General features: G+C 41.2%; 1 long non-coding RNA gene across 3 annotated transcripts in view; it reads left to right on the plus strand.

Annotated features, from left to right (window-relative positions):
- The window catches only part of LOC122563546, an 89,926-nt gene extending 76,133 nt beyond the window's left edge, over positions 1 to 13,793 (plus strand). The window contains exons 5-6 of one of the 3 annotated variants that reach the window (XR_006315645.1): positions 3,661 to 3,723; positions 13,777 to 13,793. This is a non-coding gene — a long non-coding RNA (uncharacterized LOC122563546). Of the gene's footprint in view, positions 1 to 3,660; positions 3,724 to 9,533; positions 9,626 to 13,776 lie in introns of those variants that run through there. The other 2 variants (XR_006315644.1, XR_006315646.1) reach the window with 2 other exon arrangements.
- The last annotated feature ends 920 nt before the right edge of the window (positions 13,794 to 14,713 follow it).

The following is a 14,713-nucleotide window of genomic DNA, read 5'->3' on the forward strand; positions in this document are numbered from 1 at the left end:
GATTCTCCTGTTCCTTGGATGCTGCCTGACCTGTTGCGCTTTTCCAGCAACACATTTTCAGCTCTGATCTCCAGCATCTGCAGTCCTCACTTTCTCCTAGTGTATGGTATGGACATTTAAGAACTATAAGTTAGGGGTGGCATGATGGCTCAGTGGTTAGTACTGCTGCCTCACAGCGCCTAGGACCCGGGTTCGATCACAGCCTCAGGTAACTTTGTGTGTGGGTTTCCTCCCACAATCCAAAGATGTGCAGGCTAGGGTGAATTGGCCATGCTAAATTGCCCATAGTGTTCAGGGATGTGTAGGTTAGTGCATTGGTCAGGGGTAAATGTAGAGTGGTAGGGGACTGGATCTGGGTGGGTTATCTTTTGGAGAATCGGTGTGGACTTGTGGCCTGTTTCCACTGTAGAGATTCTATCAATACCCTGGATATTGGATGAAAAGACTGGTTTGTAATGTTGTATATATGGCTATCTTTGGTAAAACACATTTCATTATAATTGGCAAACAAGTCCCACTACTAGGAGAAAGTGAGGTCTGCAGATGCTGCCTGACCTGCTGTGCTGTTCCAGCAATAAAGTTCCACTACTAAGCAAATAGATCAGACCATACAAAAACAAAGCTTACAGGACAGCTTCATACCATCCATCATCCAATGGTCTGGCAGAAAGAGTAGTCCAAACTTTGAAGGCAGGCTTAGAGAAAAAGCTTACAGCCTCACTCAAAGCCAAACTGTCCCAGTTGCTATTTGATTATAGGACCACTCTTTGCGCACCTATAGGGATAACTCAAGCAGAATTGCTAATGGGGAGAAGACTCCGCACCCGACTAAATCTGTTATTCCCGGACCTGGATGGATAGTGAAATGGCATCAGGAATGCCAGTGCTGGACACAAGAGAGAGAGTTTACTTCAAGGGATGAGGTTTGGGGTAGGAACGACAGGATTAGCCCTGCATGGGTAACAGGCATGGTCGATGCAAGTGAGAGGTCAGGTCCAATGATGTATTATGTTCGAGTAGGTATGACATACCTGAATAAGCACATGGAACATATGAAAGCTGCAAACTTGCAAACAGTGCAAGAGCAAAACATGCCCGGTTCCTTGAAACAGTCGGAAAGGCTGTTGGAACCCATAGGTTCTGTCTCTCCATCAAATATTGAAGAGACCTCAAAATCTGAGAAGGACACAAGTTGCTTTCTCGAAGCCTTTGCTGCCTGAAGAAGAGAATGAATATCTCCTGAGATGCTTCAGGTGCAAGAGACTGTGTGTCACACACTGCCCATATCAGAGGCAGAATCAAAGGAACCTGAGCCGGTGCTAAAACACTCCAGGAGGAGCTACAAAAGAAACCCAGCCCATTTCCTCAGACACAGAGCAGAAGGGATATAGTGATTGTAATGAGGTCAGCCAGGTGGACATCGTGGAACATGAGTTCCCTGACTGGACCTGAGTAATAGCCCAAATCAGGGAGCCCTGGCTGACAGATATGAACAGGAGTGTCAGAGATTCTGTTGACTCAGGGAGTTGGTTCTGAGGGAGTTGGATCAGTGTCAAGGATTCTCCGCTTGCAAATAAGGGGTGACTTGGTGATGGGATACTGGCATCTGTGGAGTTATTTCAGTAATATTTGAAAGTTACATCTCTAGACTTTGATAATTAGGCCAAAGAGTCTAGAATGGACTTGAACACTTTACAAAATGGGAGTTTCATTTCATTTTCATTCGATTGTACAACAGTGCACTATGCTACAATTGTACAACAGTGCACTATGCTATAATTGTACAACAGTGCACTGTGCCACGATTGGACAAGAGTACACTAATCGTGTTCAGCTAATCCAGCCAGACTACCTGCTGCTGGATTTAAAAGTTGAAGTTCAAAATTGGAGGAAGGTCAATTTTGACGGTATTAGGCAAGAACTTTCAAAAGCGGATTGGGGGCAAATGTTCGCAGGGAAAGGGATGGTTAGAAAATGGGAAGCCTTCTAAAGTGAGATAAGAAGAGTCCAGAGACAGTATTCCTGTTGGGGTGAAAAGCAAGATCGGTAGGTGTAGGGAATACTAGATGACGAGAGAAATTGATGTTTTGGCTAAGACAAAGAAGGAAGCACATGTCAGGTATAGAGAGTAAAGATCGAGAGAATCATTAGAAGAATATAATGGTAGTAGGAGCATAGTTAAGAAGAAATCAAAAGGGCGAAAAGGGGACATGAGATAGTTTGGCAAATAGGGTTAAGGAGAATCCAAAGGGATTCTATATGTACATTAAGGACAAAAGGGTAACTAGGGAGACAATAGGGGCCCACAAAGATCAGCAAGGTAGCCTGTGTGTTGAGCCACAGGAGATGGGAGAGACATTAAAACGAGTATTTTGCATCAGCGTTTACTGTGGAGAAGGCCGAGGAAAATATAGAATGTGGAGAAATAGATGGTGACAGATGGAGGTGCTGGATGTCTTAAAATGCATAAAGGTGGATAAATCCCTAGGACCTGATCAGATATACCCTAGGACCCAATGGGAAGCTAGGGAAATCATTGCTGGGCCCCTTGCTGAGATATTTGTATCATTGTCACAGGTGAGGTGCCAGAAGACTGGAGGTTGGCTAACGTGGTGCCGCTATTTAAGAAAGGTGGTAAGGACAAGCCAGGGAACTATAGACCAGTCAGCCTGACATTGGTAGTGGGCAAATTATTGGAGAGAATCTGGAGTTTAGAGAGAATCAGCATTTAGATGTATTTGGAAAGGCAAGGACTAATTGGGCAAGTCAGTGTGGCTTTGTGTGTGGGAAATCATGCCTCATGAACTTGATTGAGTTTTTTAAAAAGTAACGAAGAGGATTGATGAGGGCAGAGTGGTGGACGTGATCTATATGGACTTTAAAATGTTCAACAAGGCTCCTCATGGGAGACTGGTTAGCAAGGTTGGATCTCATGGAGTACAGGGAGAACTAGCCATTTGGATACAGAACTGGTTCAAAAGTAGAAGACAGAGGGTAGTGGTGGAGGTTTGTTTTTCAGACTGGAGGCCTGTGACCAGTGGAGTGGCAGATAGAGTTAAATTTAGATAAATATAAGGTGCTACATTTGGAAAGGCAAATCAAAGCATGACTTGTACACTTAATGGTAAGGCCCTGGGGAGTGTTGCTGAACAAAGAGACCTTGGAGTGCAGGTTCATCTCTACTTTTAAGGAGCTATGCAGATAGATAGGATAGTGAAGGAGGAGATTTGGAATGCTTTCCTTTATCGATCAGAGCATTGAGTATAGGAGTTGGGAGGTCATGTTGCGGGACATCTGAAACACAAGAAACTCAGCGCTGATGAAGCTTCGATAGCAAATGTAAACCTGAGAGTACCTTGAATCTGAGAAATAAACAAGAATATCAAAGCTTTTGCATCCTCACTTGAGCTCTACGGCCACACACCATATACCAAAACAAAGTATGTAGCTTATGGATCAGGGAAACCAAACTGGGGAAACTAATGAGCAACTGACTCCTACGCAGTTATGGCCAATATGTACTTACAGAATAGACACATGGAAAATGCATTAGGGCACTCAGTGCTCAGGAAAGATCAACCAGAAACACACAATTTTAGCAGAAGCCGAAATCTCATTTTATTGAAAAGAAGTTGAATTGAACATAATTATTTTCAACAGGACATGAAGGCTTTTCGGACAAAGAAGACAATCAGACTGTACCTTCTGATGGAAGTGAAAAAGGTCTGACCATTCCATTATTTCCAAACCTTTACTCGCCACCCCCACTGACCTTTTTACCGTCCTCTGTAATCTGTTGCAATGACAATGTTATGCAATGTTGTAAACTGTGCATATCCTGCAGACATGTAATCACTCTCCTGTCACACTGCTGATGGTAAGGCAGGCGTCATCATTATTTGGAGTGAGGATACACGGTTTGTATTTTGACTTTAGAAGTAGAAAATGCTTCTTCTGAAATAAATCTTTAAAATTGTGAATTTAGATTTTATTTAATGACAGTGAAATAGAAGGAAGTGCCAAAAATGTCATACAAACATGTGTTAAAGTTATGTTTCAGAGACTAACATTTTAGTCAAAAGCTCTAGGGTTGGCTTTGGCAGATTTTAAAATGGATCGAGATTCTGTCTTCTTGCTATCACAACCTTGCCAGATCGGACAATCTCTCTGTCAACCCCAATGCCAAAAGTAATGCAGCAGGAGACAGTATTTTTATTATTGAATTTTTATCTATGAAATAATAACCTTTATAAAGACAAATGTTCATCTGTATTGATTAAATTAAACTTCAAGAATAAAACCATGTGTACAATAATAATGAGAATTGCTGCAAAATCTTAGCAGGTCTGACAGCAGCTATGGAGAGAAAGGGACACAGTTAATCTTTCAAGTCCCATATGACTCTTTGTCAGAACTGAGGAGGGAGTTTAAAAATATAGGTTTCATGATGTTTCAATCTCAGGTCAATAACATCGGTTATAAAATTACAAAAAAGGCACTATGTAAGAATCAGCACAGCATAGATGTCTTTTAAATCAGTTTATCTATTATGTCCAATTATTTTCCAACCTGTAATAATGCTCCCACTGAAGTCTACATTTAATTTTGATCAATTAGTGTTACATATGGATACATGCATTACTGCAGTAAGACTGGATGCTTGGTCTACCTGAATATGCTGTACTGTACTTCATGTACTGCATGTTTTGACACTGCATATGGGAGTTCCTTCTGACATTGTGAGCCCATTTTGACAATAGGGACCATGATTAACATTAGGGGCCATGAGTATGAGCAGGAATAGGTCAGAAATGACAGTGACAATTATCTGCATCTCATTGAAAACAGCCACTTTGTTTCTGATAGTATGTTCCAGGCAGACCATTTGAGCTGTCCTCACAAATCAGAGACAGGTTTCATTCTCTTTGTGGTAAGTTCCAAATATTCTTGTCAAACTGATTTTAAAAGATATATTTACAGATACTGATAAACAAGCATCCACATGTCTCATTGTTGGCTATTTATCTGTCAGCAAATTTATGCAAGACAAAATCCCTTTTGGCTACTATAGTCTTCAGAAAATTTCTGAAACGCATCAGCATTCCTCACAGGTTTATACATGTAGCTTTCATGAAGGATTCTTTTACAAACCCAGGATTATAACACTGACTTCAGTGTAAAGAAATATTTGGGATTAATACCATGTTATTTGTGAGCAGAATGCTTTGTTCCGTCTGTCTGGTTTGAGGATTATACATTATTAAACTTACAAAGTTGAAAACAACTCCAGTGGTTTCACCCATTTGGGCTCTGAGGAAGGGTTAATGTACCCAAAATGTAAACTCTGATCTGTCTCCACAAATGCTGCTAGACCTGCTGAGATTTTCTAGCAATTTCTGCTTTTATTTCCCATATGTTCATGGGTTTTAGCTTATATGACATATAAGACAGAAAGCTGAAATCTTATTGGAGATTAAATGTGTAAAATTATTAACCACTGACAATGTACACTGAAATGCTATTTCAGATTTATGTGTACAGTCTGGGTGATAGATTTCTTTAATATAGTGTGCGTAGTTGACTAATTGACTAACAGAATGACTGGTAGGTTGTCTTTCTACTGATGAACTGATGAAATAACGGTATAAAGATTAAAATGTAGGCTTCTTATACAAGAGCATTGCAAGCATAATTATAAGCTATCTTAAAGTATCGGAGATCTGTCCAATAATACAGCATTCACCGCTATGAATTCCTTTCACAAAACAATAGGACCAAGTTTTACAGTGTAAGCTAATTTTCTGACTAAGCATTTTGATCAAAATAGAATTGTTAAGGCCGGTTAAGGAAATGTATCTAACAATTCAGTAGTAGTGAGATGATTAAAAGTGTTGTGATCTGGTTGGCTTACTACCATGACTTATATGAAACAACTAGTATAATGCCATGTTTTTTATTTATTGTGAAATGCATGTTATTGAGACTGGAGCTAAGCTCACTGAAGAAAAGGTCTCTCGGCAGTGGTTTCCTGAATTGCTTGCACATTGGATTTCAGAAATAGAAGCTGTTCCAAGAACCGGATGTTCCTGCAAAAAAATCCCAAACCAAGCAGTGAATTCCCCTGATTTTCTTTGCATTTTCTCCTCTTCTATTTAAACAAAAAGCTCTTGTTTCGGAATTCTTGCATTTTGTGTGAAGTTCATTGCTGCTTTCATCAAATATTCCTTTGCTAAAGTGGTGCATAAAGCATGAGAGAGAGGTGCAAAGAGGAGAGTCTGTCTTGAATGTACTAGTTTAGGAAAAATATTTCTTTTGAGTTACTATAAACATGTTAGAAGATTCCAGGTGGGATATATTATCCAAGGTATTTTTAGATGGCAAATACTGTCGATTTAATCATGTATTGAGATGGAGCTATATTAAGCAGGTAATTTAGCGGATACCTGAAGCTTTTATGCCTTCCCATAAAAGTAAAACAATCTGTGTTTTCTTTGAACATTAATTTGCCTATTAGGGCAATTTGTTGAATTTGAAAGTAGAGGAGACTGCTGAAGGAATTTGAACTAGTGCCTTGTTTGCAAGACTGAAAGATGAAAAACATCATTTAGTCCACGTATTCAGAAGAAACCCACTTTTTTTTTCCCTCTTCCTCCTCTTCAGTGCACGGTATCCAACTGTTAAAAGGATTTGCAGCATAGCTGGCAGAAATACTTGGCAAAGTCGAGTTTTTGATGGAAAGAAAACATGTCCCTAATACTGCTGCTAATAAATTTCAAAAGTATTGCTCTGAAGTCTTTGTTCTTTACTGGAGATTCAGCAAACTTGATTTAAATCTGCCGACATGACAGAAGTGCAATGGGATTCTTTAAGGAGACACAGTGTAGTGTTACGATTACACAATAGCTGAAAATGTGTTGCTGGAAAAGTGCAGCAGGTCAGGCAGCAGCCAAGGAGCAGGAGAATCGACGTTTCGGGCATGAGTCATGCCCAAAACATCGATTCTCCTGTTCCCTGGATGCTGCCCGACCTGCTACGCTTTTCCAGCAACACATTTTCAGCTCTGATCTCCGGCATCTGCAGACCTCACTTTCTCCTATGATTACACAATACCCTGATGCATTTAGCTGAAACCTTGAGCTGTTGGAACAATATTGCATACAAATCTTCTCAAAAATCACAAAGCAAAAGGTGTCTCCCTTTTTTCAATAAAAATTGAATTTTTAATTATTAATAAATGATAAAACCTCTTATCGCTCAGCATTATGCTTTACATTTTCTTTGTGGTGGGGCAGGATATTTGTAGGCATCTTTTAAATTGTTTGCTGTAATTATGAGAGTCTTGGAGTTCAGAAAATTCAAAGCAATGAATAGTCTGAAAATGAGCTTGTCTGGGGAAAAGAAAAATAATTGACTGGAATTGAAGCATATACACTGTTATTTAAACAATATTATTGTAATTTAAGTATCACAGGAAAAAAACAGAATGGCTTAACTTAGACTTGTCAGGAAGTTTGTTCTGTTGACTTACTGCTCAGTTCAAGTCTACATTTTGAAAAAGTATAAACACAGTTTTCAGACTTGAGGCACTTGGGAATCAGGAGCCAAGATGGGACAGTAAGCAGGAAGGGGAGGCTGAATGGGAGTGAATCTGTCATGGAATATTAAGAGCAAGAGTTTGAATGGGTTGACAATGGCATTGAAATCATAGATGAACTGTAGAATCATCATTTGGGCAGCATGATGGCTCAGTGGTTAGCACTGCTACCTCACAGCACCAGTGTCCCAGGTTCAATTCCAGCCTCAGGTAACTGTCTGTGTGGAGTGCACATTCCCCATGTCTGCGTGGGTTTCCTCCCACAGTCCAAAGACGTGTAGGTCAGGTGAATTAGCCATGCTAAATTGCCCATAGTGTCAGGTGCATGTTAGTGTTAGAGGGAAATGGGTCTGAGTAGGTTACTCTTCGGAGGGTTGGTATGAACTTGTTGGACTGAAGGGGCCTGTTTCCACATTGTAGGGAATCTAATCTATAATCATAGAATTCCCTACAGTGTGGAAGCGGGCCTTTCGGCCCATCAAGTCCATACCAACCTCCCCTTCCCCCACAAGAGCATCCTACTAGACCGTCGCCCCAACCCTATCCCTATAACCTTGCCATGTCTCCCATGGCTTTCTGGTTGCAATCCCCTTCAGTTGGAGAAGGTGTAATTACGGCCCGTTAACCTCCTCCCTCCTCAGTATCCAAGGGCCCAAATACATCCAAACACCAAGCTATGTTGATTATCCCTAATCAGTCCTTGCTTTTCTAAATAAATGTACATCTTGTCCCTCAGGATTCCCTCCAATAACTTGCCCACCACCGACGTCAGGCTCACTGGTCTATATAGTTCCTTGGCTTGTCCTTACCACCCTTCTTAAAGAGTGGCACTACCTTAGCCAACCTCCAGTCTTCCGGCACCTCACCTGTGACTATCAATGATGCAAATATCTTAGCAAGGGCCACAGCAATCACTTCCCTAGCTTCCCACAGAGTTCTACACCTGATCAGGTTCTGGGGATTTAACCACTTTTATACATTAAGACATCCAGCACTTCCTCCTCTGTAATATGGACATTTTTCAAGATGTCCACATCTATTTTCCCACATTCTGTATCTTCCGTGTCCTTTTCCACAGTAAACACCAATGCAAAGCACTTGTTTCCTGCGGCTTCACTCCAAGGCCGCCTTGCTGATCTTTGAGGGGTCCTATTCTCTCCCTAGTTACCCTTTTGTCCTTAATGTATTTGTAAAAACCCTTTGGATTCTCCTTAATTCTATTTGCCAAAGCTATCTCATGTGCCCTTTTTGCCCTCCTGATTTCCCTCTTAAGTATACTCCTACTGCCTTTATACTCTTCTAGCTTTTCTCGCTCTTTGGGCTCTATCTCCACCTACCCTTTATTCTTACCTCCTCTCCCCAACGCATCTTCTGTATAAAATCCATCCTTTTCCTTGCTACCATCAGTTTTGAAGAAGTTCTGGACCCTAAAAGTTACCTCTGATTTCTCTCCACAGACGCTGCCAGACCTGCTGAGATTTTCCAGCAATTTCTGTTTTTTGTTTCAGAGTTCCAGCATCTTCAGTTCTTCCTTTTGTTTTGTCTAACAACTTCTGGAGGTGTTCTGCCTCTGAGTCGTACCAATGGAAATTAGTCACATTAATTTGGAAACCAAAGAAGGATTGGACAAGTATATCTTTAGTTAGTTCAGTCTAAGGCAAGAGAGGTTAAGGATGAACATGATTAATGTACCACACTCGCAGACATTTGGTAGGCTCACTTTAGCATTATAACAGGGATGGACACCCTACTGGAGAGATTCATAGATGGAGATAAGAGAAAGGTTATCATGGGCTCAAGAGGCAACAACAAACTCACGGGATTTGGTGGTGGGAGTTATAGTTTGTAAGGAGCAGTCGGGGGATAATTAGAGAATGAAATTTAATGAAATAAATTCATTGGATTCGAAAGCTGTATTAACTCTGCTTTCTCTCCACAGATGCTACCAGAGTGTCTCCAGCAAGTTCTGTTTTTGTTACAGAGTGTAAATGTGTCTGTAAAGAGAATAAATGTTGACGTTTCTTTTGGACAGTCCAGTGTCAGTAACCATGTTTTTATGAAGGTATGAGGTATGTTTCCCTGTGAATTATGGCAGAGAAAAGAAAATCTAAGGCCAAAATATTATCAATACTGAGGGAGCACACAGAGTCAGAGGGTCAGTACTGAGGGACGGGCACAGTCAGAGGGTCAGTGCTGAGGGAATAGGCACATTGGGAGGATCAGTGCTGAGAGAATAGGCACAGTCAGAGAGTCAGTACTGAGGGAATAGGCACAGTCAGAGGGTCAGTACTGAGAGAATAGGCACATTGGGAGGGTCAGTACTGAGAGAATAGGCACATTGGGAGGGTCAGTACTATAGGCACAGTCAGAGGGTCAGTACTGAGAGAATAGGCACAGTTGGAAGTCAATATTGAGAGAATGGGCCACATTGGGAGGGTCAGTACTGAGGGAGCAGTATTGAATTTCCAAAGAGAGGGAGTGTCGTTTCAGTTCTGTACACATGCACACTGCTGTTACATTTGCTAACAAAATCTCAGTGCATTAGCTTCAGTACGCTTCATGTCAAGTTGTGTGGGGCCCAGATGTCTCCAGGTTTCACAAATACATGGATGATGGGAGGACATTGACACACGTAATGTTAATGTTGGTTTGCTGCTCTCTGTCAAACTATAAAAGTCTTATCAGTAAGATCTCTCCACCCATTGTATATACAAGGCTCGAAGCTGAGTTTTATCAATGACAACATATTTTTGCTACTGGCTAGAAACTGTCACCAACGAAGCTCATCAGCATCAAAGCAAGGCCATGGGCAGGGTGACAAAATATGGCAGCAGGAATTGGGAGATGCTGAGACTGTGAGGCACGGCCTTTGTGAGTCAAACTTTACACGTGAGGGTTTAGAGAGCGGACTATCATTACTGAGACATTTGCTGGCTTTTTTTTTAAACTACCCATCCAGTGTTGTGTGTCAGCCCTGTGCAGCAATCTTAATCTGTTCCTATCCCAGCATTAAACATTGAACACTTCCAAATATTAATATACCATTCAAAATATTGGCAGGAGTGAGGGGGAGAGAGGGTGGTGTGGTGTGGAAGGAGGGGAGGAGAAATTGTTGAAAAGGAGCTGAATACTGTAATGAGTAACTCCATAATTCTTACATAACATATAGAATGCATTATTTAACACTGTCTGTCTCTTGCTTTAGAATGTTGGTGTTTAGTGTCTCCCCAGCATGATACCATGAAGTGGTATTTCAGTGGCATCTGCAGTTAGATTGAGGGACTGACTGGACACCTCGAAACCAGGGGTACTCTTGCATTAAAGTAGAGAGGATGCTGCCTGACCTGCTGTGCTTTTCCAGCACCACACTCTCAACTCTGATCTCCAGCATCTGCAGTCGTGGAGTCATTTAGATGTACAACACGGAAACAGACCCTTCGATCCAACTTGTCTATGCTGACCAGATATCCTAACCTAATCTGGTCCCATTTGGCAGCACTTGGCCCAAATCCTTCCAAACCCTTCCTATTCGTATACCCATCTAGATATCTTTTAAATGCTTTAATTGTACCAGCCTCCACCACCTCCTCTGGCAGCTCATTCCATGTATGCATCACCCTCTGTATGAAAAGGTTGCCCTCTTAGGTCCCTTTTAAATTTTTTCCCTCTTACCCTAAACCTATGCCTTCTAGTTCTGGACTTCCCCCCACCCCCCACCAGGGAAAAGATCTTGAGTATTTATCCTATCCATGTCCCTCATGATTTTATAAACCTCTAAGGTCACACCTCAGCCTCCGAAGCTCCAGGGCAAACAGCTCCAGCCTCTCCCTATAGCTCAAATCCTCCAACCCTGGCAACATCCTTGTAAATCTTTCTTGAACCCTTTCAAGTTTCACAACATCCTTTCTGATAGGAAGGGGACCAGAGTTGCATGCAATATTCCAAAAGTTATCTAACCGACGTCCTGTACAGCTGCAACATGACCGCTCAAATCCTGTACTCAATAGTCTGACCAATAAAGGAAAGTATACCAAATATCTTCTTCAGTCCTCACTTTCTCCTAGTTCTTCTCTATTGAACACAGTCACTGGAAGACCTTGGGAAATGTGCAGCTATCTCCTTTCACTGATGTGAGGTGAGACTTACATGTTGATGTCCCACTTGCTTCTATTCTAATCTCCTCTTCTGTTAACAGTAAAGTCTTCTGAAAGAGGCAAAGTTCTTCTTTCAATATGCAATTGGAGCTTGATGACATTGGTGAACCCTGACTGTAATTTTACCATATCCCGAGCATGGAAACATTTTGACTTTTGCTCTGGGAAAAGAAATTGGAGCCAAAATAGTGACAAATAGATAGATTCCGTACGAAGCCTGGAGACGCAAGGATAATGTCCTTGGATGAGTACACTCTAAATTCATCAGAATATATCCTGGTTCTAATCAAAACACTTCTGGTCTGGAATTTCCAACTAAATCCTTACACTAAGGTAAACAATTTCTAACTTTTCTAAAGATTTGATACCCTACAGTATGGAACCAGGTCCTTCAGCCCAACAAGTCCACACCAACCCTACAAAGAGCAAACCACCCAGACCCATTCTTCCACCCTACATTTACCCCTGACTAATGCACCTAACAGTATGGGCAATTTAGCATGGCAAATTCACCTGGCCTGCACATCTTTGGATTGTGGGTGGAAACCAGAGCACCCAGAGGAAACTCACACAGACATGGGAAGATGTGCAAGCTCCACACAGACAGTTGCCCGAGGCTGGAATCAAACCAGAGTCCCTGACATTGTTAGGCTGCAGTGCGAAGTACTGAGCCACCAAGCCGCCCACAAAAGTAACTCCTTCCTCTAGGAGAAACTGTTTCATACATCTCGATTATGCAGAAATATGGAACGCTACAGAAATCGGAAGATGAAGCATTGCATGCTTCATTTTGATTTGAAGGTAATAGCGTGGCAGAGAAAATGCATAAACTGAGTAGATTAAAGGTGATGGAAAACATCTAGAATCCAAATATTGATTGAGGAGCGGATGAAGTGGATGCTATCATTGAGGATAGTGAAGATGGGATGGAGGAATTTGCTAATACTAATTATGCAAATTGGAGATTAATAGAGATGCAGAGATGGATGGCCATCCCCTGTCAAGGGGCAGGTGTCCATTATTATAAAAATGATAGTATTTCCAACAATTGGTTGAAAAAGATACAATTTATGAAGCCGTCCAAAGTGATTAGTTCGATTTTGTTACGAACGAATCTATTTCCAACGCGGGCGTCATTGTCATATGGCAAGCCGTTCAATGTTAAAAACTGCAGAAGATGTAATGATATCTCGGAAACAGTCGCGCACATTTCTGGATGGTGCCCATATGTGAAGAATATGAGAATTAAGAGGCACAATAGGATAGTAGAGGAATTAGTTAAATTTGTTAAGAAAAACGGGTGGACTATATTGTAGAGCCACGAATCAAAGACGCGTCTGGGAAACTTTGGATACCAGCCCTTATTTTGAAGAAGGAACAGCAGATCATGGTGGTAGATGTGACTGTGAGATCAGACCTTCAATTAAATTCTCTCGAATTGGCGTTGGAGGAGAAGATAAAGAAATATAAACATTTGGAGAAAGAGATAATGGACCTCACCGGTGGAGGAAAAGTATCTTTTTATGGGTTTGTGATGGGAGCCCATGGGAAATGGTATGAGAAGAATTTGGAATTGATGAAAGACCTCGGGATTGCAAAATTTAAATCATTTGCACAGAACATCACAAGCCTAACTTTATCTTTGACCCTCGAGCTTTTACGGATTTTTATGGACTCATAATAGCTCCGATCGACTTATTTTGTCTTTGAAGTATGGTTGTTTTAAAATTCGTTTATTTGTTTTAATAGTTTTAGTAGTATTTTAAATAGTTTTAAATAGGTTGGTTTTAATTAGTGTTAAATTTAAAAATTTTATTAATAAAATTGTTGTATTTTAAAATCACTTAGGTTAATTGGTGGTGGATAAACTAGGTGGTAATAAATAAAATGCACACTTCACGCAACAAAGGATGAGTGGTAACTTAGTCGAACGGTTAATAACCTTAGCTCATCCCTCGCCTCGCTGAAATTCTGCTTTACAATGTCATTTTAATTTTTTTTATATTTTCTTTTACCGTCCCCTTTTAGATCTTCTGGCTGTGGTTTCGCTGGATAGGTGTTCTCCACTCGTCAACGAGCGACGTTAAAATCTCGAAATGGACACGATCCATCATGTATGGTGAGTGCATTAAATAGCCAAATGCCTCGTCATCTAATTAGTGACGCGCATGAATGGATGAACGAGATTCCCATTGTCCCTACCTACTATCTAGCGAAACCACAGCCAAGGGAACGGGCTTGGCAGAATTAGTGGGGAAAGAAGACCCTGTTGAGCTTGACTCTAGTCTGGCACTGTGAAGAGACATGAGAGGTGTAGAATAAGTGGGAGGCTTCGGCCGCCGGTGAAATAGGAGTTTTGAAAACTGAACACAAAAGTTTTCCAAGCTCTCAGTGTTTCCCCCAAACAAATTCCTGATCCATCTAAACTGTAAACAAGCTAAATCCTCAAGATTCACTCTGTCCAATTGTAAAACTCTCCCAATGCCAACAAATTCTCATATCACCCTGGTGTCTTCCTGTTTCATATTGCTTTAGAAAGAAAGTCATGGATCCAGAAATGCTGACAAGTTGATTATTCAACTAGGAGAAAGTGAGGACTGCAGATGCCAGAGATCAGAGATCAGAGTCGAGAGTGTGGTGCTGGAAAAAGCACAGCCAGTCAGGCAGCATCCGAGGAGCAGGAGAATCAATATTTCGAACATAAGTTCTTCATCCGGAATGAGGGCCTCATTCATAAAGCTGGAGAACTCAACAAGCTTAATTGATCATTTGAATCTAAAATCAATAGATAATTGCTAACTCAAGGTATTTGGAGCAACAGCAGTCAGAATGAGCTAGGATACAGATCAGCCAAGAGCTCACTGAATGGTGGGACAGACGTGAAGAATTGAATGGCTTCTTTCTGTTCCTGCTTTCCAGAAAGGAAGCTTGAGTTTCTCCCTCGCTTCCAAATCCCTGTGTGCTG

This window comes from Chiloscyllium plagiosum, chromosome 27 (genome assembly GCF_004010195.1).
Source record: "Chiloscyllium plagiosum isolate BGI_BamShark_2017 chromosome 27, ASM401019v2, whole genome shotgun sequence".
Taxonomy (NCBI): domain Eukaryota; kingdom Metazoa; phylum Chordata; class Chondrichthyes; order Orectolobiformes; family Hemiscylliidae; genus Chiloscyllium; species Chiloscyllium plagiosum.